Source organism: Mustelus asterias, unplaced genomic scaffold (genome assembly GCF_964213995.1).
Source record: "Mustelus asterias unplaced genomic scaffold, sMusAst1.hap1.1 HAP1_SCAFFOLD_675, whole genome shotgun sequence".
NCBI lineage: Eukaryota > Metazoa > Chordata > Chondrichthyes > Carcharhiniformes > Triakidae > Mustelus > Mustelus asterias.
Window position 1 is genome coordinate 138,514 of NW_027590624.1, and position 25,073 is coordinate 163,586.

The 25,073-nt window shown below is 55.9% G+C and overlaps 1 pseudogene across 1 annotated transcript; it reads left to right on the plus strand.

Annotated features, from left to right (window-relative positions):
- The first annotated feature begins 1,541 nt into the window (after nt 1-1,541).
- LOC144487251 (UDP-glucuronosyltransferase 2C1 pseudogene) lies at nt 1,542-25,073 on the plus strand (annotated as a pseudogene). Its single transcript, XR_013496381.1, has 2 exons — nt 1,542-1,663; nt 21,726-25,073. The product of XR_013496381.1 is annotated as a UDP-glucuronosyltransferase 2C1 pseudogene (transcript).

Below are 25,073 nucleotides of genomic sequence, written 5' to 3' on the forward strand. Positions count from 1 at the left end.
GGTCAGTGCTGAGGGAGCGCCGCACTGTCGGAGCGTCAGTGCTGAAGGAGCACTGCACTGTCAGAGAGTGAGTGTTGGGGGAGCGCCGCACTGTTAGAGGGTCAGTTCTGAGGGAGCACCGCACTGTCGGAGGATCAGTGCTGAGGGAGCGCCGCACTGTGGGAGGGTCAGTGCTGAGGGAGTGCCGCACTGTCGGAGGATCAGTGCTAAGGGAGCACCGCACTGTCGGAGGATCAGTGCTGAGGGAGCGCCGCACTGTGGGAGGGTCAGTGCTGAGGGAGCGCCGCACTGTCGGAGGATCAGTGCTGAGGGAGCGCCGCACTGTGGGTCAGTGCTGAGGGAGTGCCGCACAGTCGGGGGGTCAGTGCTGAGGGAGTACCGCACTGTCGGGGGGGTCAGTGCTGAGGGAGTACCGCACTGTCGGGGGGGTCAGTGCTGAGGGAGTACTGCACCGTCAGGGGGGTCAGTGCTGAGGGAGTACCGCACAGTCGGGGTGTCAGTGCTGAGGGAGTACCGCACTGTCGGGGGGGTCAGTGCTGAGGGAGTACCGCACTGTCGGGGGGGTCAGTGCTGAGGGAGTGCCGCACTGTCAGAGGGACAGTGCCAAGAGAGTGCCAGAGAGTCGGAGGCGCTGTGTTACGGATTGGATTTTGAACATCTGTGTTGCAAGTTCAGCTGCCAATGGAATCGAGAGAGAAGCGTTGTTCTGTGGCCTTTTCTGTATCCTTTCCCGAAGGCTGGTATTCCACCTCGCCAGAGTGGGACAGGGTGCTACAGGAAGGTGTCGATGCCCAACAATCCCACCTCTCCCTCAGGGAGGGAGGGAGGGAGGAGATGAATCTCTCCCCTCAGCCCAATCGAATGCAATCTCCACCAACACAGGTCGCTGCCCGCTCACTCCCCAGCTGCCGTCATTGATCAGGTTACAAGCCTCATTGGCAAACCTCACTCGATCCTCTCCAGCCCTCCTCTCCCCCGCACCCCCCCACCCCCACCAGCCCGACCCCACCCCTGTCACCCAAGCGAAACCCAACCCCTCTAAATCCAGCTAATTACTGATGCTGTGCTATGCAACCTGACTCTGATGCTTGGGTTCACCTGAATGACGAGGGAATGGAAGACGTCATGGAGGTGTGACCTCAGCTGGAACACTCCGCCCACTATCCCTCTCTCTGTCACCCTGCTCCAAAGCCCTCCCCTCCTCACCCCCCAAGACCCTGCCTCACTGTAATCCCACCCCGAGCCTCCATTCAGATGCTTCCGCAGGCGAGGTGGAGTGGGAGGCTGGGGGGGAGCCATTGGGAAGGGGTTGAGATTGGGTGGGGCGGGGGCGCAGGCGAGCAAGGGATGGGCCTCTGTGAGGGGGTGAGGCACGGTGAGGGGGCGGGGGGGGGGGGAGGCGGGGTTGCGGGGAGGGGGTTGGATTTGGCCGTTCCTCAGCAACCACCCTCACCTGGGCGGAGGCAACAAAAAGCAGATTGCCGGTGTTCCGGAACCATCGCCAATCTGCCCAGCCACCCCCTCAGGGCGTCGGGAGAGTTGGCCAGCACCACAGCGCTGCAGAGACCACTCCACCAGGGCTGGGACTCGCTGGATACACTGCCAACTGAGGGAGAGTCACTGACCGACACCGTTGGAATCTCTCACCCTCCCGCCCCATTAGGTAAGCTGCCTGCTGCCTTACCTTCATCGATGCTGCCTGAATTTGACTGTACTTGGCAACAACTAAACACACCTCCCCCCTCACCACCGCGTGCCATATATAATTGCATCATCGCTATCCTGGCAACGTTAATGCAGTGAATCTATGGACTGAGATTTTGTCTCACTCCTATTTCAAAGCCTCTCAGGTGTTTCCCAGTATACGGTTACGTGCTCCAAAGCTGCCTAGCCGGTTCTGACAGCTGTCAACCGACCTCGAGACTCACCATCTCCGTAAGCAGCACCGCCCCCCCCCCCCCCCCGCCCCCCCCGCCACACTCCCATCCGCCGTTAACCCATCACCCCCACCGGCTCCCTCAGCTCCCCTCAATTCCGACGCTCACGCCCTCCTGTTCAAATCCTGGCTCACTCCCACGTTGTAATCGCTTCCAAAACCACCTCCAGCTACTTCTGGGCAGTTACCTGTCCTGGTGCCCCAGTGACGCGGTATGGGACCGGACATCAGGCAGAATCTAGACCCCCCCGCACCCCCCCCCCCCCCCCCCCCCCCCACTCACCGCCCCCCGCCCACCTCCCCCACCCCCGACCCCCCCCCCCTCCAGCACATCAGGAGATATGCGGGACAAACGCTCGGTCAAATAGGTCGGTTTTTAAAGATGGTCTTAAGGGAGGAGGAAGAGAGAGAGACAGAGGTGGAGAGATTTAGGGAGGGAATTCCAGAGCTTAAGGCCCCTACCCCAGGGAGCTGAAGGCACGGCCGCCAATGGTGGAGTGCTGAGATTCGGAGGCTACTCGAGAGGCAGGAATTGTTGGAGCGCAGAGATCTCGGAGGATTGTCGGAGGTGACCGAGATAGGGAGTGCTGTAGACGCTGGGGGAGGTAACAGAAATAGGGAGAGTTGTAGGGGCTGGAGGAGGTTGCAGAGATAGGGAGGGTTGTAGGGGCTGGAGGAGGTTGCAGAGATAGGGAGGGTTGTAGGGACTGGAGGAGGTTGCAGAGATAGGGAGGGTTGTAGGGGCTGGAGGAGGTTACAGAGATAGGGAGGGTTGTAGGGGCTGGAAGGGGTTACAGAGATAGGGAGGGTGGTAGGGATTGGGGGAGGTTACAGAGATAGGGAGGGTTGTTGGGGCTGGAGGGGGTTACAGAGATAGGGAGGGTGGTAGGGATTGGGGGAGGTTACAGAGATAGGGAGGGTTGTTGGGGTTGGAAGAGGTTATAGAGATAGGGAGGGTCGCAGGGGCTGGAGGAGGTTACAGAGATAGGGAGGGTTGTAGGGACTGGAGGAAGTTACAGAGATAGGGAGGGTTGGAGTAACTGGAGGAGGTTACAGAGATAGGGAGGGTTGTAGGGGCTGGAGGAGGTTACAGAGATATGGGGGGGTTGTAGGGGCTGGAGAATGTTACAGAGATAGGGAAGGTTGTAGGGACTGGAGAAGGTTACAGAGATAGGGAGGGTTGGAGGGACTGGAAGAGGCTACAGAGATATGGACAGTTGTAGGGGCTGGAGGAGGTTACAGACATAGGGAGGGTTTAGGGGCTGGAGGACGTTACAGAGATAGAGAGGGTTGGAGGGGCTGGAGGAGGTTGCAGAGTTGGGAGGGTTGTAGGAGACAGGAGGAGGTTACAGAGAGAGAGAGGGTTGCAGGCGCTGGAGGAGGTTACAGAGATAGGGAGGGTTGTAGGAGACAGGAGGAGGTTACAGAGATAGGGAGGGTTGTAGGGGCTGGAGGAGGTTACAGAGATAGGGAGGGTTGCAGGCGCTGGAGGAGGTTACAGAGATATGGGGGGGGTTGTAGGGGCTGGAGAATGTTATAGAGATAGGTGGTCAGGACTGGCGATCTCAGCAGTGATTCACGAAAGCACAATATTAAAGCTCATTGCTGCATAAATAACATAACTTTTACCTCACGTAACAAAACGACCTCCACATTGTCCTGATCTCCCAAATAGTTGCACTGTCACTGAAGGACTTGCTGAAAAACATTCGGAATGGGAACGTGCCAAATGGTGTTTACACCTGTGGTTACAGGATCCCTCTTTCTAGGTGGAGCTGTTCTCAAATTTACAAATCTCTTGGCAGATTTGCCTGGAAGTACAGTTTTAGTTCAAGGATAAAGCAATCACTGGGAAAATTTTCAAAACTTAACCCCATGCTGTACCTGTCCTGGGAGTGTTTGATGGGGACAGTGTAGAGGGAGCTTTACTCTGTATCTAACCCCGTGCTGTCCCTGTCCTGGGAGTGTTTGACGGGATGGTGTAGAGGGAGCTTTACTCTGTATCTAACCCCGTGCTGTACCTGTCCTGGGAGTGTTTGATGGGGACAGTGTCGAGGGAGCTTTACTCTGTATCTAACGCCGTGCTGTACCTGTCCTGGGAGTGTTTGATGGAGACAGTGTAGAGGGAGCTTTACTCTGTATCTAACGCCGTGCTGTACCTGTCCTGGGAGTGTTTGATGGAGACAGTGTAGAGGGAGCTTTACTCTGTATCTAATCCCGTGCTGTACCTGTCCTGGGAGTGTTTGATGGGGACAGTGTAGAGGGAGCTTTACTCTGTATCTAACCCCGTACGTACCTGTCCTGGGAGTGTTTGATGGGGGACAGTGTAGAGGGAGCTTTACTCTGTATCTAACCCCGTGCTGTACCTGTCCTGGGAGTGTTTGATGGGGACAGTGTAGAGGGAGCTTTACTCTGTATCTAACCCTATGCTGTACCTGTCCTGGGAGTGTTTGATGGGGACAGTGTAGAAACTTAGAAACATAGAAAAACTACAGCACAAACAGGCCCTTCGGCCCACAAGTTGTGCCGAACACATCCCTACCTTCTAGTCCTACCTATAACCCTCCATCCTATTAAGCTCCATGTACTCATCCAGGAGTCTCTTAAAAGACCCTATTGAGTTCGCCTCCAACACCAACCGATTCCACTCGCCCACCACCCTCTGTGTGAAAAACGTTCTCCTAACATCTCCCCTGTACCTACCCCCCAGCACCTTAAACCTGTGTCCTCTCGTAGCAGCCATTTCCACCCTGGGAAAAAGCCTCTGAGAGTCCACCCGATCTATGCCTCTCAACATCTTATACACCTCTATAAGGTCTCCTCTCATCCTTCGTCTCTCCAAGGAGAAAAGATCGAGCTCCCTCAGCCTATCCTCATAAGGCATGCCACTCAATCCAGGCAACATCCTTGGAAATCTCCTCTGCACCCTTTCAATCTTTTCCACATCCTTCCTATAGTGAGGCGACTAGAACTGAACACAGTACTCCAAGTGGGGTCTGACGAGGCTCTGATATAGCTGTAGAGGGAGCTTTACTCTGTATCTAACCCCATGCTGTCCCTGTCCTGGGAGTGTTTGATGGGGACGGTGTAGAGGGAGCTTTACTCTGTATCTAACCCCGTGCTGTCCCTGTCCTGGGAGTGTTTGATGGGGACAGTGTAGAGGGAGCTTTACTCTGTATCTAACCCCGTGCTGTCCCTGTCCTGGGAGTGTTTGATGAGGGACAGTGTAGAGGGAGCTTTACTCTGTATCTAACCCCGTGCTGTACGTGTCCTGGGAGTGTTTGATGGGGGACAGTGTAGAGGGAGCTTTACACTGTATCTAACCCCGTGCTGTACCTGTGCTGGGAGTGTTTGATGGGGACAGTGTAGAGGGAGCTTTATTCTGTATCTAACCCCGTGCTGTACCTGTCCTGGGAATGTTTGATGGGGACAGTGTAGAGGAGCTTTACTCTGTATCTAACCCCGTGCTGTACCTGTCCTGGGAGTGTTTGATGGGGACAGTGTAGAGGGAGCTTTATTCTGTATCTAACCCCGTGCTGTACTTGTCCTGGGAGTGTTTGATGGGGACAGTGTAGAGGGAGCTTTACTCTGTATCTAACCCCGTGCTGTCCCTGTCCTGGGAGTGTTTGACGGGATGGTGTAGAGGGAGCTTTACTCTGTATCTAACCCCATGCTGTACCTGTCCTGGGAGTGTTTGATGGGGACAGTGTAGAGGAAGCTTTACTCTGTATCTAACCCCGTGCTGTCCCTGTCCTGGGAGTGTTTGATGGGGGACACTGAAGAGGGAGCTTTACTCTGTATCTAACCCCGTGCTGTCCCTGTCCTGGGAGTGTTTGATGGGGACAGTGTAGAGGGAGCTTTACTCTGTATCTAACCCCGTGCTGTCCCTGTCCTGGGAGTGTTTGATGGGGACAGTGTAGAGGGAGCTTTATTCTATATGGGGGGGGGGGGGGGGGGGGAGGGCAGGATGGGGACGAGGGTCGATCGCTGGTCCCGGGGTCAGGAGACGATCGCCGGTCCCGGAGTAGGGGTCGCTCGCTGGTCACGAGGTCAGGGTGGGGTCGGGAGTCGCTCGCTGGTCACGGGGTTAGGATGGGGTCGGGGCCGATCGCTGGTCATGGGGTAGGGGGTCGCTCGCTAGTCACAGGGCCAGGATGGGGTTGAGGGTCGATCGCTGGTCACGGGGTCAGGATGGGGTCAAGGTTCGATCACTGGTCCCGGGGGTCAGGATGGGGTCGAGGGTCGCTCGCTGGTCCCGGGGTCAGGATGGGGCCCGGGGTCGCTCGCTGGTCACAGGGTGTCAGAGGAAGAGCTCGAGGCACCCTGACAAAGCAAAACAAGGGCCATGCCCAGTGGCTGCACATGGCTGGAGAGCTGAACAGCAGCCCCCAGGCTCCCAGCTGGGTCTCCTGCTCGTTCCTATTCTGTGATTACAACCCGTGACTAATCGGTTCAAAGGACGTCTGCAGGACTGGTTGTAAGACGGTCGAGTCTCTCAATGTGCACAGTGACTGCGTAGTTAGCAGCGCCCCCCCCACCCACCCCCGCCCCTGCGCTCAATCAGGTCATGGTCATCTCGCCCCAGCTGCTGGGTCACACTGACTTGCCAGGGTTGCCAGAGGCTCCTGTGTCACGAGGTCTGCGTGGGGAGTCGGGGACGGGCTGGAGTTGGCGGGGGCGGGGGGTGGGAATGGTTGTGAGAGAGAGAGAGAGGAAAACTACTGCAGTCCTCCCCCTAAGCCATCCCTCCTGCTTAGAACCATAGAATCCCTACACTGCAGAAGAGGCCATTTGGCCAATCGAGTCTGCACCAACAACTCTCAGTAAGAAGTCTCACAACACCAGGTTCAAGTCCAACAGGTTTCAGGTCCAACAATTCTCTGACAGAGTATCTTACCCATCGAACATAGAACATTACAGCGCAGTACAGGCCCTTCGGCCCTCGATGTTGCGCCGACCAGTGAAACCAATCTAAAGCCCCTCTAACCTACACTATTCCAATATCATCCATATGTTTATCCAATGACCATTTAAATGCCCTTAATTTTGGCGAGTCCACTACTGCTGCAGGCAGGGCATTCCACGCCCTTACTACTCTCTGAGTAAAGAACCTACCTCTGACATCTGTCCTATATCTCTCACCCCTCAATTTAAAGCTATGTCCCCTCGTGCTAGCTATCACCATCCGAGGCAAAAGGCTCTCACTATCCACCCTATCTGATCCTCTGATCATCTTGTATGTCTCTATTAAATCACCTCTTAACCTTCTTCTAACGAAAACAACCTCAAGTCCCTCAGCCTTTCCTCATAAGACCTCCCCACCATACCAGGCAACATCCTGGTAAATCTCCTCTGCACCCTTTCCAATGCATCCACATCCTTCCTATAATGCGGCGACCAGAACTGTACACAATACTCCAAGTGCGGCCGCACCAGAGTTTTGTACAGTTGCAACATGACCTCCGGGCTCCGAAACTCAATCCCTCTCCCCCACCCTCTTCAGCAACCCACACATTTAGCACGGCCAATCCCCCTAACCCGCACATCTTTGGACTGTGGGAGTACACCGGAGCACCCGGAGGAAACCCACGCGGACACGGAGAGAATGTGCAAACTCCACACAGACAGTGACCTGAGGCCAGAATTGAACCCGGGTCCCTGGCGCTGCGAGTCTACAGTGTTAACCCACTGCGCCACCCTCGGGTCCCCACCCCTCTCCCCCACACAGCCTCCCGCAGGCAGGGAATGACAGCCTGGCGTGGAGAGAAGGCGGGTGAGGCTGGAAGGGCCTGTCGCCACTGCATGGCCATCGGGCGCCATTTTGACATTGGTGCGCTGTCACCTTCCCTTCCTCGCGTCAGACAAACAGGGCAGCGCACCGGGAGCAAGGACACACAAACCCCAACAAGCATATTTTTAAACATTCGTTCAAGGGGCTCAGGGCATTCCCCGTCCCTAATCGCCCCCTTGAGAAGGTGGTGGGTGAGCCGCCATCTTGAACCCGCTGCAGTCCCGTGTGGTGTAGGTACACCCACAGTGCTGTTAGGGAGGGAGTTCCAGGATTTTGACCCAGTCACAGTGAAGGAACGGCCGATATGTTTCCAAGTCGGGATGGGGTGTGTGTGTGTGTGTGTGTGTGGGGGGGGGGGGGGGGGGGGGGGGGGGTGGTGGTGGTGCTTACAGGCAGTGAGTTTCTCAAGTATGAAGACCTTTTGAAGTCCCCTGAGTCACTTCAACAGGAGCATCAGTCAGAAAGGATTTGACCCGCAAGCCACATAAGATGATATTAGGGTCAGGCGACCACAAGCTTGGTCAAAGAGGCCAGTTTTGAAGGAGGTCTTAAAGGAGGAGAGAGAGAGAGAGAGAGACAGAGAGAGAGATGGAAAGGTTTAGGGAGGAAATTCCAGAGCTGAGGGTCCTCCCAGGCAGCTGAAGGAATGGCCGCCAATGGCGGACCGATGGGAATCGGGGGATGCTCAAGAGGCTGGAATTGGAGGAGCGCAGCGATCTCGGAGGGCTGTAGGAGGTAATAGAGATAGGGAGGGGTGTAGGGGCTGGAGGAAGTTACAGAGATAGGGAGGTTTGTAGGGGCTGGAGGAGGTTACAGAGATAGGGAGGGGTGTAGGGGCTGGAGGAGGTTACAGAGATAGGGAGGTTTGTAGGGGCTGGAGGAGGTTACAGAGATAGGGAGGGGTGTAGGGGCTGGAGGAGGTTACAGAGATAGGGAGGTTTGTAGGGGCTGGAGGAGGTTACAGAGATAGGGAGGGGTGTAGGGGCTGGAGGAGGTTACAGAGATAGGGAGGTTTGTAGGGGCTGGAGGAGGTTACAGAGATAGGGAGGGGTGTAGGGGCTGGAGGAGGTTACAGAGATAGGGAGGTTTGTAGGGGCTGGAGGAGGTTACAGAAGTAGGGAGGGTTGCAGGGGCTGGAGGTGGTGACAGAGATAGTGAGGGAGAGCGAGGAGTCCAGGAGAGAGAAAGCTTTGGAGGATGGACAATGGGGACAAACACACAGAAAGGGGTAGAGAGGTGAGTGGAGGAATCCAGCAGAGTCCCCGGAAGGCCAGGCACAGAGTCCCCAGAACGCCGGGCAAAGAGTCCCCGGAACGCCGGGCACAGAGTCCCCGGAACGCCGGGCACAGAGTTGGGAGGGGATGGCACCTTCAGCGGTCTTGACGTGGTTTGGGTGAGATTGGCCACATGTAGAGGGAGCAGACAGCAGTTTGGAAGCTGAAACTTTAGGGGAGAGCCTTGGTGGGGGGTGCGGGGAATGGAGGATAACAGCGGTCTTGGAGGGGGGAGTTTGCCTGCACTGCACTGTCGCAGGGTCGGTGATGAGGGAGCGCCGCACTGTGGGAGGGTCAGTGCTGAGGGAGCGCTGCACTGTGGGTCAGTGCTGAGGGAGCGCCGCACTGTGGGAGGGTCAGTGCTGAGGGAGCACCGCACTGTGGGAGGGTCAGTGCTGAGGGAGCGCCGCACTGTGGGAGGGTCAGTGCTGAGGGAGCGCCGCACTGTGAGAGGGTCAGTGCTGAGGGAGCGCCGCACTGTGGGAGGGTCAGTGCTGAAGGAGCGCCGCACTGTGGGAGGGTCAGTGCTGAGGGAGCGCCGCACTGTGGGAGGCTCAGTGCTGAAGGAGCGCCACACTGTGGGAGGGTCAGTGTTGAGGGAGCGCCGCACAGTGGGAGGGTCAGTGCTGAGAGAGTACCGCACTGTGGGAGGGTCAGTGCTGAGGGAGCGCCGCACTGTCGGAGGGTCAGTGCTGAGAGAGTACCGCACTGTGGGAGGATCAGTGCTGAGGGAGCGCCGCACTGTCGGAGGGTCAGTGCTGAGGGAGCGCCGCACTGTGCGAGGGTCAGTTCTGAGGGTGAGCCACAATGACGGAGAGTCAGTGCTGAGGGAGCGCCGCACTGTCAGAGGGTCAGTGCTGAGGGAGCACCGCACTGTGGGAGGGTCAGTGCTGAGGGGACGCTGCACTGTGGAAGGGTCAGTTCTGAGGGTGAGCCACGATGACAGAGAGTCAGTGCTGAGGGAGCGCCGCACTGTCAGAGGGTCAGTGCTGAGGGAGCACCGCACTGTGGGAGGGTCAGTGCTGAGGGAGCGCCGCACTGTGGGAGGGTCAGTGCTGAGGGAGCGCCGCACTGTGGGAGGGTCAGTGCTGAGGGAGCCCCGCACTGTGGGAGGGTCAGTGCTGAGGGAGCGCCGCACTGCGGGAGGGTCAGTGCTGAGGGAGCGCCGCACTGTGGGAGGGTCAGTGTTGAGGGAGCGCCGCACTGTCGGAGGGTCAGTGCTGAGGGAGCACCGCACTGTGGGAGGAACAGTGCTGAGGGAGCGCCGCACTGTGGGAGAGTCAGTGCTGAGGGGGCGCCGCACTGTGGGAGGGTCAGTGCTGAGGGAGCGCCGCACTGTGGGAGGGTCAGGGCTGAGGGAGCGCCGCACTGCGGGAGGGTCGGTGTTGAGGGAGCGCCGCACTGCGGGAGGGTCAGTGCTGAGGGAGCGCCGCACTGTGGGAGGGTCAGTGCTGAGGGAGCGCCGCACTGTGGGAGAGTCAGTGCTGAGGGGACGCCGCACTGTGGGAGGGTCAGTGTTGAGGGAGTGCCGTACTGTGGGAGGGTCAATGCTGAGGGAGCGCCGCACTGTGGGAGGGTCAGTGCTGAGGGAGCGCCGCACTGTGGGAGGGTCAGTGCTGAGAGAGCGCCGCACTGTGGGAGAGTCAGTGTTGAGGGAGTGCCGCACTGTCGGAGGGTCAGTGCTGAGGGAATGCCGCACTGTGGGAGGGTCAGTGCTGAGGGAGCGCCGCACTGTGGGAGGGTCAGTGCTGAGGGAGCGCCGCACTGTGGGAGAGTCAGTGCTGAGGGAGCACCGCACTGTGGGAGGGTCAGTGCTGAGGGAGCACCGCACTGTGGGAGGGTCAGTGCTGAGGGAGCGCCGCACTGTGGGAGGGTCAGTGCTGAGGGAGCGCCGCACTGTGAGAGGGTCAGTGCTGAGGGAGCGCCGCACTGTGGGAGGGTCAGTGCTGAGGGAGCGCCGCACTGTGGGAGGGTCAGTGCTGAGGGAGCGCCGCACTGTGGGAGGGTCAGTGCTGAGGGAGCGCCGCACTGTGGGAGGGTCAGTGCTGAGGGAGCGCCGCACTGTGGGAGGGTGAGTGCTGAGGGAGCGCCGCACTGTGGGAGGGTCAGTGCTGAGGGAGCGCCGCACTGTGGGAGGGTCAGTGCTGAGGGAGCACCGCACTGTGGGAGGGTCAGTGCTGAGGGAGCGCCGCACTGTGGGAGGGTCAGTGCTGAGGGAGCGCCGCACTGTGGGAGGGTCAGTGCTGAGGGAGCGCTGCTCTGTGGGAGGGTCAGTGCTGAGGGAGCACCGCACTGTGGGAGGGTCAGTGCTGAGGGAGTGCCGCACTGTGCGAGGGTCAGTGCTGAGGGAGCGCCGCACTGTGGGAGGGTCAGTGCTGAGGGAGCGCCGCACTGTGGGAGGGTCAGTGCTGAGGGAGCGCCGCACTGTGGGAGGGTCAGTGCTGAGGGAGCACCGCACTGTGGGAGGGTCAGTGCTGAGGGAGCGCCGCACTGTGGGAGGGCCAGCGCTGAGGGAGAGCCGCACTGTGGGAGGGTCAGTGCTGAGGGAGCGCCGCACTGTGGGAGGGTCAGTGCTGAGGGAGCGCCGCACTGTGGGAGGGTCAGTGCTGAGGGAGCGCCGCACTGTGGGAGGGTCAGTGCTGAGGGAGCGCCGCACTGTGGGAGGGTCAGTGCTGAGGGAGCGCCGCACTGTGGGAGGGTCAGTGCTGAGGGAGCGCCGCACTGTGGGAGGGTCAGTGCTGAGGGAGCGCTGCACTGTGGGAGAGTCAGTGCTGAGAGAGCGCCACAGTGTGGGAGGGTCAGTGCTGAGGGAGCGCCGCACTGTGGGAGGGTCAGTGCTGAGGGAGCGCCGCACTGTGGGAGGGTCAGTGCTGAGGGAGCGCCGCACTGTGGGAGGGTCAGTGCTGAGGGAGCGCCGCACTGTGGGAGGGTCAGTGCTGAGGGAGCACCGCACTGTGGGAGGGTCAGTGCTGAGGGAGCGCCGCACTGTGGGAGGGTCAGTGCTGAGGGAGCGCTGCACTGTGGGAGAGTCAGTGCTGAGAGAGCGCCACAGTGTGGGAGGGTCAGTGCTGAGGGAGCACCGCACTGTGGGAGGGTCAGTGCTGAGGGAGCGCCGCACTGTGGGAGGGTCAGTGCTGAGGGAGCGCCGCACTGTGGGAGGGTCAGTGCTGAGGGAGCGCCGCACTGTGGGAGGGTCAGTGCTGAGGGAGCGCCGCACTGTGGGAGGGTCAGTGCTGAGGGAGCGCCGCACTGTGGGAGGGTCAGTGCTGAGGGAGCGCCGCACTGTGAGAGGGTCAGTGCTGAGGGAGCGCCGCACTGTGGGAGGGTCAGTGCTGAGGGAGCGCCGCACTGTGGGAGAGTCAGTGCTGAGGAAGCGCCGCACTGTGGGAGGGTCAGTGCTGAGGGAGCACCGCACTGTGGGAGGGTCAGTGCTGAGGGAGCACCGCACTGTGGGAGGGTCAGTGCTGAGGGAGCGCCGCACTGTGGGAGGGTGAGTGCTGAGGGAGCGCCGCACTGTGGGAGGGTCAGTGCTGAGGGAGTGCCGCACTGTGGGAGGGTCAGTGCTGAGGGAGCGCCGCACTGTGGGAGGGTCAGTGCTGAGGGAGCGCCGCACTGTGGGAGGGTCAGTGCTGAGGGAGCGCCGCACTGTGGGAGGGTCAGTGCTGAGGGAGCGCCGTGCTGTGGGAGGGTCAGTGCTGAGGGAGCGCCGCACTGTGGGAGGGTGAGTGCTGAGGGAGCGCCGCACTGTGGGAGGGTCAGTGCTGAGGGAGCGCCGCACTGTGGGAGGGTCAGTGCTGAGGGAGCGCCGCACTGTGGGAGGGCCAGCGCTGAGGGAGCGCCGCACTGTGGGAGGGTCAGTGCTGAGGGAGCGCCGCACTGTGGGAGGGTCAGTGCTGAGGGAGCGCCGCACTGTGGGAGGGTCAGTGCTGAGGGAGCGCCGCACTGTGGGAGGGTCAGTGCGGAGGGAGCACCGCACTGTGGGAGGCTCAGTGCTGAGGGAGCGCCGCACTGTGGGAGGGTCAGTGCTGAGGGAGCGCCGCCCTGTGGGAGGGTCAGTGCTGAGGGAACGCCGCACTGTGGGAGGGTCAGTGCTGACATAATGATCTCACAACGACATCAGTACAGATAAAACAGATGTCTGAGATTTCCTGGGCTTCAGTGTCTCCTATATGGAAATGTTTAAGATTCCTGCTACCGAGATGTGATCACATTTCACGCTGAACTGCACAATACACATTCCAACTTTCCAGAGAAACAAGGGAGCTGGGTAAGAAGCCAGGACACGGTGTGTAACAATGAATGATAACATCATTGTAATCAGCACTGTCAGCTTTGCACTGTCTGATTACCTGCACCATCATTCATATCAGCACAGTTCTGAATTCACCCTGCTGGCATTCCTCTGATTCCCTCACCACTGGTGCCCAAGCCGTCAGAATCCGAACTGTCCAGAAGAGGCCATTCGGCCCATTGTGTCTGCGCCGCTCTCTGACACATTATCTGACCCAAGTCCTCTCCCCAGCCCTATCTCTGTATTCTCACACATTTACATGGGCAATCCACCTCACCTGCACGTCTTTCGAACTTCCTCCTGAGCATTTTCAAACAGAAACAGATTATTAATTCCTGGGATCTGGCTGTCGCTTCCGAGTTCCACCGTCAATCGCCCAACCCTAATTGCACCCTTGAGAAGGTGGTGGGTGAGCCGCCATCTTAAATCACTGCAGTCCCGTGTGGTGTAGGTACACCCACAGCGCTGTTAGGGAGGGAGTTCCAGGATTTTGACCCCAGCCACAGTGAAGGAACGGCCGATATATTTCCAAGTTGCCATGGTGTCTGTGTGTGTGAGTGAGGGGCTCAGGAATACAGGAATAAGAACAGGAGAAGGCCATTCAGCCCCTCTCGAGCCTGTTCCACAGGAACAGGAGGAGGCCATTCAACCCCTCCCTCGAGCCTGTTACACAGGAACAGGAGGAGGCCCATTCAGCCCCTCCCTTGAGCCTGTTACACAGGAACAGGAGGAGGCCCATTCAGCCTCCCTCTCGAGCCTGTTACACAGGAACAAGGGGAGGCCATTCAGCCCCTCTTGAGCCTATTGCACAGGATCAGGAGGAGGTCCATTCAGCCCCTCTTGAGCCTGTTACACAGGAACAGGAGGAGGCCATTCAGCCTCCCTCTCGAGCCTGTTACACAGGAACAGGAGGAGGTCCATTCAGCCCCTCTTGAGCCTATTGCACAGGATCAGGAGGAGGCCATTCAGCCTCCCCTCAATCCTGTTACACAAGAACAGGAGGAGGCCATTCAGCCCTCTTGAGCCTGTTCCACAGGAACAGGGAGAGGCCATTCAACCGCTCACATGTCTGTTACACATAATCAGGAGAGAATGAATAGCATCTTCTGTGGTTCTGTTTTCATGGTGAGTTGTATTGCCTGACTTTGGTCTTTAGTCCTTAACAATACAGGACAAAACCTGAACAGATATATAAAAGAGTAACTTCAAGAAAACACAACACAGGGGGGAATGGTGATACCGAACCAAAGTATTAAATATATGCAGACACAAAGAATCGAAACAGATCAGAGACAGAGTGAAGCTCCCTCCTCACTGCCCCCATCAAACACTCCCAGGACAGGTACAGCCCAGGGTTAGATACAGAGTAAAGCTCCCTCTCCACTGTCCCCATCAAACACTGCCAGGACAGGGACAGCACGGGGTTAGATACAGAGTAAAGCTCCCTCTACACTGTCCCCAACAAACACTCCCAGGACAGGGACAGCACGGGGTTAGATACAGAGTAAAGCTCCCTCTACACTGTCCCCAACAAACACTCCCAGGACAGGTACAGCCCAGGGTTAGATACAGAGTAAAGCTCCCTCTACACTGTCCCCATCAAACACTGCCAGGACAGGTACAGCACGGGGTTAGATACAGAGTAAAGCTCCCTCTACACTGTCCCCATCAAACACTCCCAGGACAGGTGCAGCATGGGATTAGATACAGAGTAAAGCTCCCTCTACACTGTCCCCATCAAACACTCCCAGTACAGGTACAGCACGGGGTTAGATACAGAGTAAAGCTCCCTCTACACTGTCCCCAACAAACACTCCCAGGACAGGTACAGCCCGGGGTTAGATACAGAGTAAAGCTCCCTCTACACTGTCCCCATCAAACACTGCCAGGACAGGTACAGCACGGGGTTAGATACAGAGTAAAGCTCCCTCTACACTGTCCCCATCAAACACTCCCAGGACAGGTGCAGCATGGGATTAGATACAGAGTAAAGCTCCCTCTACACTGTCCCCATCAAACACTCCCAGGACAGGTACAGCATGGGATTAGATGCAGAGTAAAGCTTCTTCTACACTGTCGCCATCAAACACTCCAGAGGAGGTACAGCATGGGGTTAGATACAGAGTAAAACGTCCTCTACACTGTCCCCATCAAACACTCCCAGGACAGGTACAGCACAGGGTTAGATACAGCGTAAACCTCCCTCTACACTGTCCCCATCAAACACTCCCAGGGGAGGTACAGCGCGGGTTAGATACAGAGTAAAATTCCCGATACACTGACCCCATCAAACACTCCCAGGGGAGGTACAGCACGGGGTTAGATACAGAGTAAAGCTCCCTCTACACTGTCCCCATCAAACACTCCCAGGACAGGTACAGCACGGGGTTAGATACAGAGTAAAGCTCCCTCTACACTGTCCCCATCAAACACTCCCAGGACAGGTACAGCACGGGGCTAGATACAGAGTAAAGCTCCCTCTACAATTGGGGGAGTTAGGTCGAAGGCTAAAAAACAAGACCTCTCGGGTAGCAATCTCTGGATTACTCCCCGTGCCACGTGCTAGTGAGGCTAGGAACAGGGAGTCTGTACAGCTGAACACGTGGCTAAAGAACTGGTGCAGGAGGGAGGGTTTCAGATTCGTGGATCACTGGGAAGTCTTCCAGGGAGGATGGGACCTGTACAAGAAGGACGGGTTACACCTGAGCTGGAGGGGCACCAATATCCTGGCTGGGAGGTTTGCTAGTGTGGTTCGGGTGAGTTTAAACTAATGTGGCAGGGGGGTGGGGATCAGAACAATAGGTCAGCAAGCGTAGAGACTGGGCACGAGCATGGGGCCAGGACAAGGCTACCTAAGAGGAAGAGCAATCTGGGGGAGGATGAACTCAGTGGGCCTGGAGGTCTGGAGTGCATCTGCTTCAATGCAAGGAGCATCACGGGCAAGATGGATGAACTTAGAGCCTTAATGCTTGCGCAGAACTTGGATGTGGTTGCAGTGACAGAGACTTGGTTAAAAGGACAGGACTGGCAGCTGAATATTCCGGGGTATAAGTGTTTTAGGCGAGACAGAGGAGGGGCTAGGAGAGGTGGGGGAGTAGCAATGCTGGTTAGGGAGCATATTACAGCGGTACAGAGGATGGACAATTTGGAAGGGTCAGGTAACGAGACACTGTGGGCAGAGCTCAGAAACAGGAAGGGTGCAGTCACTATGCTGGGGGTATACTACAGGCCTCCCAACAGCCCACGGGAAGTTGAGGAATGGATATGTAAGGAAATTCTGGACAAGTGTAGAAAAAATAGGGTTGTTGTAGAGGGAGATTTTAATTTCCCTCATCTAGACTGGAAATCCTTTAGGGCTGGGGGTCCGGACGGGGACGAATTTGTAAAATGTGTCCAGGAAGGTTCTTTGGAACAATATGTTGATAGTCCAACTAGAGAGGGGACTATACTGAACATAGTACTGGGGAATGAGCCCGGTCAGGTCATCAAAGTTTCAGTGGGGGAACATAGAAATCATAGAAACCCTACAGTGCAGAAGGAGGCCATTCGGCCCATCGAGTCTGCACCGACCACAATCCCACCCAGGCCCTACCCCCACATATTTACCCGCTAATCCACACATCCCAGGACTCTAAGGGGCAATTTTTAACCTGGCCAATCAACCTAACCCACACATCTTTGGACTGTGGGAGGAAACCGGAGCACCCGGAGGAAACCCACGCAGACACGAGGAGAATGTGCAAACTCCACACAGACAGTGACCCGAACCGGGAATCGAACCCGGGACCCTGGAGCTGTGAAGCAGCAGTGCTAACCACTGTGCTACCGTGCCGCCCTGTGGCGAACAGTGACCACAATTCTGTAAACTTTCGGATAGTCATGGAAAAGGATGAGTGTTGTCCTATGGGTAAGGTGCTGAATTGGGGGAAGGCTAACTACAGCCGGATTAGGCAGGATTTGGTGGCTGTTGATTGGGAGAGGCTGTTCGAGGGTAAATCCACATCTGGCATGTGGGAGTCTTTTAAGGAGCAGTTGATAGGAGTGCAGGACAGGCATGTGCCTGTAAAAAGGAAGGATAGGAAAGGTAGGATTCGAAAGCCGTGGATAACCAGAGAAATTGTGGGTCTAATCTAAAAGAGAAAAGAGGCATACGTAAGGTCCAAGCAGCTAAAAACAGATGAAGCAATGGAGAAATACAGAGAAAGTAGAAAATAACTCAAACAGGGAGTTAGAAGGGCAAAAAGGGGTCACGAAATGTCCTTGGCAGACAGGATTAAGGAGAATCCCAAGGCATTTTATACATACGTTGGGAACAAGAGGGTTGTTAGGGAAAGAATCGGACCTCTCAAGAACAAAGGAGGGGAATTATGCTTGGAACCCAAGGAAGTAGGTGGGATCCTAAATGAATACTTTGCATCAGTATTCACAAAGGAGAGGGACACGTTGATTGGTAGTGTCTCAGAGGGATGAGCCCTCTGAACAAATTGCAATTACAAGGGAGGAAGTGTTAGGTGTTTTAGGAAGCATTAAGGTAGACAAATCCCCAGGGCCAGATGGCATCTGTCCTAGATTACTGAGAGAGACAAGAGATGAAATTGCTGGGCCTCTAACAGAAATCTTTGTTTCTTCATTGGACACAGGTGAGGTCCCAGAGGATTGGAGGATAGCAAATGTGGTCGCGTTATTTAAAAAGGGTAGCAAGGATAACCAGGATATTATAGGCCAGTGAGCTTGACGTCCGTTGTAGGAAAATTGTTGGAGAAGATCCTTAGAGGTAGGATCTATACACGTTTAGAACTGAATAGTCTCATTAGCGATAGACAGCATGGTTTTGTACGAGAGAGGTCATGCCTCACAAATTTGGTTGAGTTTTTTGAGGAGGTGACAAAAATGATTGACGAGGGAAGGGCCGTGGATGTCGTCTACATGGATTTTAGTAAAGCATTTGATAAGGTCCCTCATGGCAGGCTGGTGCAAAAGGTTAAATCTCACGGGATCAAGGGTGAACTAGCTAGATGGGTACAGAACTGGCTTAGCCATAGAAGACAGAGGGTAGCAGTGGAGGGGTCTTTTTCTGATTGGAGTCTGTGACTAGTGGTGTTCCGCAGGGCTCTGTACTGGGACCTCTGCTGTTTGTGATATATATAAATGATTTGGAAGAAGATGTAGCTGGTCTGATTAGTAAGTTTGTGGACGACACAAAGATTGCTGGAGTTGCGGATAGCGATGAACATTGTCAGAGAATACAGTAGGATATAGATAGGCTGGAAAATTGGGCGGAGAAATGGCAGATGGAATTTAATCCAGATAAATGTGAAGTGATGCATTTTGGTAGATCTAATGCAGGGGGGAGCTATACAATAAATGGCAGAACCATCAGGAGTATAGACACACAGAGGGATCTGGGTGTGCAAGTCGACAGATCCTTCAAGGTGGCAGCACAGGTGGAAAAGATGGTGAAGAAGGCATATGGCATGCCTGCCTTTATTGGACGGGGCATAGAGTATAAAAGTTGGCATATGGTGTTGCAGTTATATAGAACGTTGGTTAGGCCACATTTGGAATACTGCGTCCAGTTCTGGTCGCCACACTACCAGAAGGACGTGGAGGCTTTGGAGAGAGCGCAGAAAAGGTTTACCAGGATGTTGCCTGGTATGGAGGGTATTAGCTATGAGGTGAGATTAAGTAAACTAGGGTTGTTCTCCCTGGAAAGACAGAGGTTGAGGGGTGACCTAATACAAGTTTATAAAATTATGAAGGGCATAGATAGGGTGGACAGTTAGAAGCTTTCTCCCAGGTCAGAAATGACAAACACAAGGGGTCACAAGTTCAAGGTAAGGGGAGCAAGGTTCAATACAGATATGCGGGGGACGTATTTTACACAGAGGGTGGTGGGGGCCTGGAATGCACTACCAAGCAAGGTGGTTGAGGCAGACATGCTAGGATCATTTAAGACTTATCTAGACAGCCACATGAACAGACTGGGAATAGAGGGATACAGACGGATGGCCTAGTTAGGAACACATGATTGGGGCAGGCTTGGAGGGCCAAAGAGCCTGTTACTGTGCTGTATTGTTTTTTGTTTCTTTGTTTACACTGTCCCCATCAAAAACTCCCAGGAGAGCGACAGGACAGGGATGGATACAGAGTAATGTTCCCTCTACTCTGTCCCTATCAAACACTCCCAGGAAAGCTACAGCATGGGGTAAGATGCAGAGTAAAGTTCCCTCTACACTGTCCCCCTTTCAAACACGCCCAGGACAGGTACAGCACAGGGTTAGATACAGAGTAAAGCTCCCTCTACACTGTTCCCATCAGACACTCCCAGGACAGGCACAGCACGGGGTTAGATACAGAGTAAAGATCCCTCTACACTGTCCCCATCAAACACTCCCAGGACAGGTGCAGCACGGGGTTAGATACAGAGTAAAGATCCCTCTACACTGTCCCCATCAAACACTCCCAGGACAGGTACAGCACAGGGTTAGATACAGAGTAAAGCTCCCTCTACACCGTCCCCATCAAACACTCCCAGGACAGGTACAGCACGGGGTTAGATACAGAGTAAAGCTCCCTCTACACTGTCTCCATCAAACAACGGCGGTGCAGAGTCGCTGAGCAGAAACTGATAGCCAAGTTCCGCACACATGAGGACGGCTTCAACCGGGATATTGGGTTCATGTCACACTATTTGTAATCCTCACAGCCTGCCTGGACCTGCAGAGTTTCACTGGCTGTTCTGTCTGGAGACAATACACATCTTTTAGCCTGTCTTGATGCTCTCTCCACTCACGTTGTTTGTATCTTAAAGACTTGATTAGCTGTAAGTATTCGCATTCCAATCATTATTCATGTAAATTGAGTCTGTGTCTTTATATGCCCTGTTTGTGAACAGAATTCCCACTCACCTGAAGAAGGGGCTTGGAGCTCCGAAGGCTTGTGTGGCTTTTGCTGCCAAATAAACCTGTTGGACATTAACCTGGTGTTGTTAAAACTTCTTCCTGTGTTTACCCCAGTCCAACGCCGGCATCTCCACATCATGCCCATCAAACAATCCCAGGACAGGACCAGCACTGGGTTAGGTACAGAGTAAAGCCCCCTCTACACTGTCCCCATCAAAAACTCCCAGGACAGCTACAGCACAGGGTTAGGCACAGAGTAAAGCTCCCTCTACACTGTCCCCATCAAACACTCCCAGGACGGTTGAGAGCATGGGGTTAGATACAGAATAAAGCTCCCTCTACACTGTCCCCATCAAAAACTCCCAGGACAGCTACAGCACAGGGTTAGGCACAGAGTAAAGCTCCCTCTACACTGTCCCCATCAAACACTCCCAGGACGGTTGAGAGCATGGGGTTAGATACAGAATAAAGCTCCCTCTACACTGTCCCCATCGAACACTCCCAGGATAGCCACAGCACAGGGTTAGATACAGAGTAAAGGCCCCAATACACTGTCCCCATCAAACACTCCCAGGAGAGCGACAACGCGGGGTGGGATATAGAGTAATGTTCTCTCGACACTGTCCCCATCAAACATCCCCAGGACAGGTACAGCACGGGGTTAGATACAGAGTAAAGGTCCCTCTACACTGTCCCCATCAAACACTCCCAGGAGAGTCACAGCACGGGGTGAGATACAGAGTAAAGTCCCCAATACACTGTCCCCATCAAATACTCCCAGGACAGGTACAGCATGGGTTAGATACAGAGTAAAGCTCCCTCTACACTGTCCCCATCAAACACTCCCATGACAGGTACAGCACGGGGTTAGATGCAGAATAAAGCTCCTTCTACACTGTCCCCATCAAACATTCCCAGGACAGGTACAGCACGGAGTTAGATACAGAATAAAGCTCCCTCTACACTGTCCCCATCAAACACACCCAGGACAGGTACAGCACGGGGTTAGATACAGAGTAAAGCTCCCTCTACACTGTCCCCATCAAACACTCCCAGGACAGGTACAGCACGGGGTTAGATACAGAGTAAAGCTCCCTCTACACTGTCCCCATCAAACACTCCCAGGACAGGTACAGCACGGGGTTAGATACAGAGTAAAGCTCCCTCTACACTGTCCCCATCAAACACTCCCAGGACAGGTACAGCACGGGGTTAGATACAGAGTAAAGCTCCCTCTACACTGTCCCCATCAAACACTCCCAGGACAGGTACAGCACGGGGTTAGATACAGAGTAAAGCTCCCTCTACACTGTCCCCCATCAAACACTCCCAGGACAGGTACAGCACGGGGTTAGATACAGAGTAAAGCTCCCTCTACACTGTCCCCATCAAACACTCCCAGGACAGGTACAGCACGGGGTTAGATACAGAGTAAAGCTCCCTCTACACTGTCCCCCATCAAACACTCCCAGGACAGGTACAGCACGGGGTTCTGTCAGACAGCCCTAATGGAGTTTTTTTTCCCCCACAGTGGCCGCGGGGGTTCGCTGGCAGCGAGGATGGTTCATTGGACAATGGGCGCCTGGGGACCTTGGCTGAAGATCGTGGCAGTGCTGACGTGCCAGGCCCTGTGGTTGACGCCCGGTCGCTCTGCCAACATTCTGGTGGTGCCCATGGACGGGAGCCACTGGATCAACATGAAGCTGTTGGTGGGGGAGCTGCAGAGGCGGGGACACAAGCTCAGCGTGCTGCACTCATCTAACAGCTGGTACATTGACAAAGACCCTGCGCTCTACCAGTCCCTCACCATCCAGAACGACGGGCAGCGTGGTCTGCTGGAAGACCACGAACGGCTTACCTGGTACGTGCTGAACTCGCTGGAAATCTTCCGGGGCGGCCACACGCTGACGGCCATCCTGCGCAACCTGCAGGCCACGCGGCAGATGCTGCGGGAGATGCACAGGGAGCAGCGGCAGCTTATCAGCCTGCTCTTCGAGGATGCCCGGCTGATGGGCCGCATCCGGGACGCCGGCTTCCAGCTGGTGCTGACCGACCCTTTCTTCCCGGCCGGCGTGATGCTGGCCCACCACCTGGGGCTGCCGCTGGTCTATAACGTGCGCTGGGTCTCCACGGGTGACAGTCACGCCCTCATCGCCCCTTCGCCCACTTCCTACGTGCCGGTGGTGGCCTCCCGTTTCACCCAGAGGATGACCCTGCCGCAGCGGCTGCTCAACGCCCTGCACTACTTTGCCACGGTCACCCTGAGTGGCGCCATGATCCACCCGGAGTACGACGAGCTGTGCCGCCGGTACGTGGGGCCGGGCACCAGCATCGACGGGCTGACGCGGCTGGGCGACCTGTGGCTGATGCGGTCAGACTTTGTCTTCGATTTCCCCCGGCCCACCATGCCCAACGTGGTGTACATTGGTGGCTTCCAGTGCCAGCCGCCAGCCCCCCTGGACGCCCAGCTGGAGGCCTTCATGGAGAGCTCGGGCGAGCACGGGGTGGTGTTCATGTCGCTGGGCACCTTCATCAGCAGGCTGCCTGCCCAACTGATCGCCAGCCTGGCCCAGGCCTTTGCCGGCATCCCGCAGAAGGTGATCTGGCGTTACGTGGGCGATCAGCCCGCCGGGCTGGGCAACAACACCCTGCTGGCCAGCTGGGTGCCCCAGAATGACATCCTGGGCCACCCCAAGACCCGGATTTTTGTGTCACATGGTGGCACCAACGGCCTCTACGAGGCCATCTACCACGGCGTGCCGGTGCTGGGCTTGCCCCTCATTTTCGACCAGTTCGACAATCTGCTGCGGCTGGAGGTCCGGGGGGCCGCTAAGGTGCTGGACCCCACCCAGCTGGACGCGGGCACCATGCTGGAGGGCCTGACCGAGGTGCTGGGCCAGCCCTCTTACCGGCGCGCCATGGCCCGCCTCTCGGCCCTGCACCGTGACCAGCCCCAGCCGCCCATGGAGCGCGCTGTCTTCTGGATCGAGTTCGTCATGCGGCATGGGGGTGCCACCCACCTCCGCTCCGCCTCCTACAGCATGCCCTGGTACACCTACTACAGCCTGGACGTGGCGGCCCTCGCGGTGCTGCTCTTCTGTTCCCTTGCCGCTCTCACCCTCCTGGCACTGAGGAAGCTCTGCCGAGCTCTGAGGGGGAGGAAGGAGAAACAGTCCTGAGGCAGGGGGGGAGCGGGGTCCCCTTGGGATGGCGGGGGACGGCGGAGAAGGGGGGGGGGATCCATTGCCTGGTCCACGTCACTACCAGACGGTGCCGGTCCCAAAATGAAACCCTGGAGCCGGCGACGGTAACTTTTATTTTTGTTTTAGGGAAGCGGATGGAGCAGAGGAAGTAACTCTGAACAAAAAGCAGAATAAATGTTACTAAAGATTAACTGTAATCCAATCCGTCCCGGCTGTACCTTCACTGACATGCACACATCATTGAGGGTGACACAAATTAACACGTGTCTTGCACTGTGATGTCCATGCGGGGTAAGTTTCACAGTCCCCGCAGACCAACGGGCCAACAGTGCTCAGACATTCCCCACTCTGAAACTGCCCATCTGTAGATTTCTCAGCAATCCCACCCCCCCACCATATCCTTGTCATGCTGCAAGCCCACCACCTCACTGGAATTCCGGCTTCCACACGGGTCGCTTCCAATCTCCGACTCTCCACATTTTGCCAAGGATCTGCTTCCAGGATTTCCGTCTCTCCTTTCTGTGTACCCCTGCCCTAGTTTGCCAGGCACATTCAAGCTTCCGAGAGATCTCTCGGGCTCCCCAGCCACGCCGACAGCAAGGTTACTGATTCACAGCCGTTCCTGAGGTGTCGCCAACCTTTGGATTCCTTCAGACCTCTGGCTTCTGGTGAGCCGGCTTCACCCGGTCTGCACTTTTTCAGCCCTGTCTTTAACTGGGAGCCTCTCTCTGCCGCTTTCTTTAACTTCACTGAACTGCAGCGCCTTGCTTCAATTCCAGTTTCCTTCTCCCTTTGACTTCAGTCTTCCTGGGACTTGTTTCATTCCTTGGTTTCTAGAACTTCCTGTCCTTTAGCTTCTGGGATTTGCTTTCTACCTTATTCCACCATCCAGCCTTCTGGGAGAGCTGCTTTTTATCTCAGGGACCTAGATCCAACTGAAACACGAGTGCTTATTCCTTTCAAGATGGGCCCCTGGTTGCTAAGCAACAGCCAAGTCACTCTTTAAACCTTGTTTGTTTTCATGTAGTAAACCCTTTAATTACAACTTGAAATGAAACCAAAATGCAGAGACAGGCACGCACCTCTCTCTAACATGAAGCCAACCCTTTCTTAACATAGAAACCCAAAACTTAACTTAGTTAAAGCTATACCTTGTTTCTAATACCCACAGATACAGATTACCAAAGACGACCTCTGTTCTGTGCGACAGCGCACTTGGTTGAATAGCTCCCTTTCTTTTTCTGTGCTGACAGCTCCTTCAGTTCTCCCTCCCGAACGCTCCACATGTAGGCGAGGTGGTGCTTATGTTGGGTGGTTATTTGACATCAGCGCTCACAGACTCCCACCACCCCCACACACGTCCTTTTCACACACCCACAAACAGCACCCAGAGGCTGCGGGTGGTGATCAGGGTGAGTCAGGGCAAAGAAAAGCACCCAGACCAAATCTAACCCACCCCTGCTAGGTTTTTAGTCCATTTCTAACCCCACATACTCTAGCTGTCCTGGGAGTGTTTGATGGGGACAGTGTAGAGGGAGCTTTACTCGGTATCTAACCCCGTGCTGTACCTGTCCTGGGAGTGTTTGATGGGCATGATGTGGAGATGCCGGCGTTGGACTGGGGTAAACACAGTAAGAAGTTTAACAACACCAGGTTAAAGTCCAACAGGTTTATTT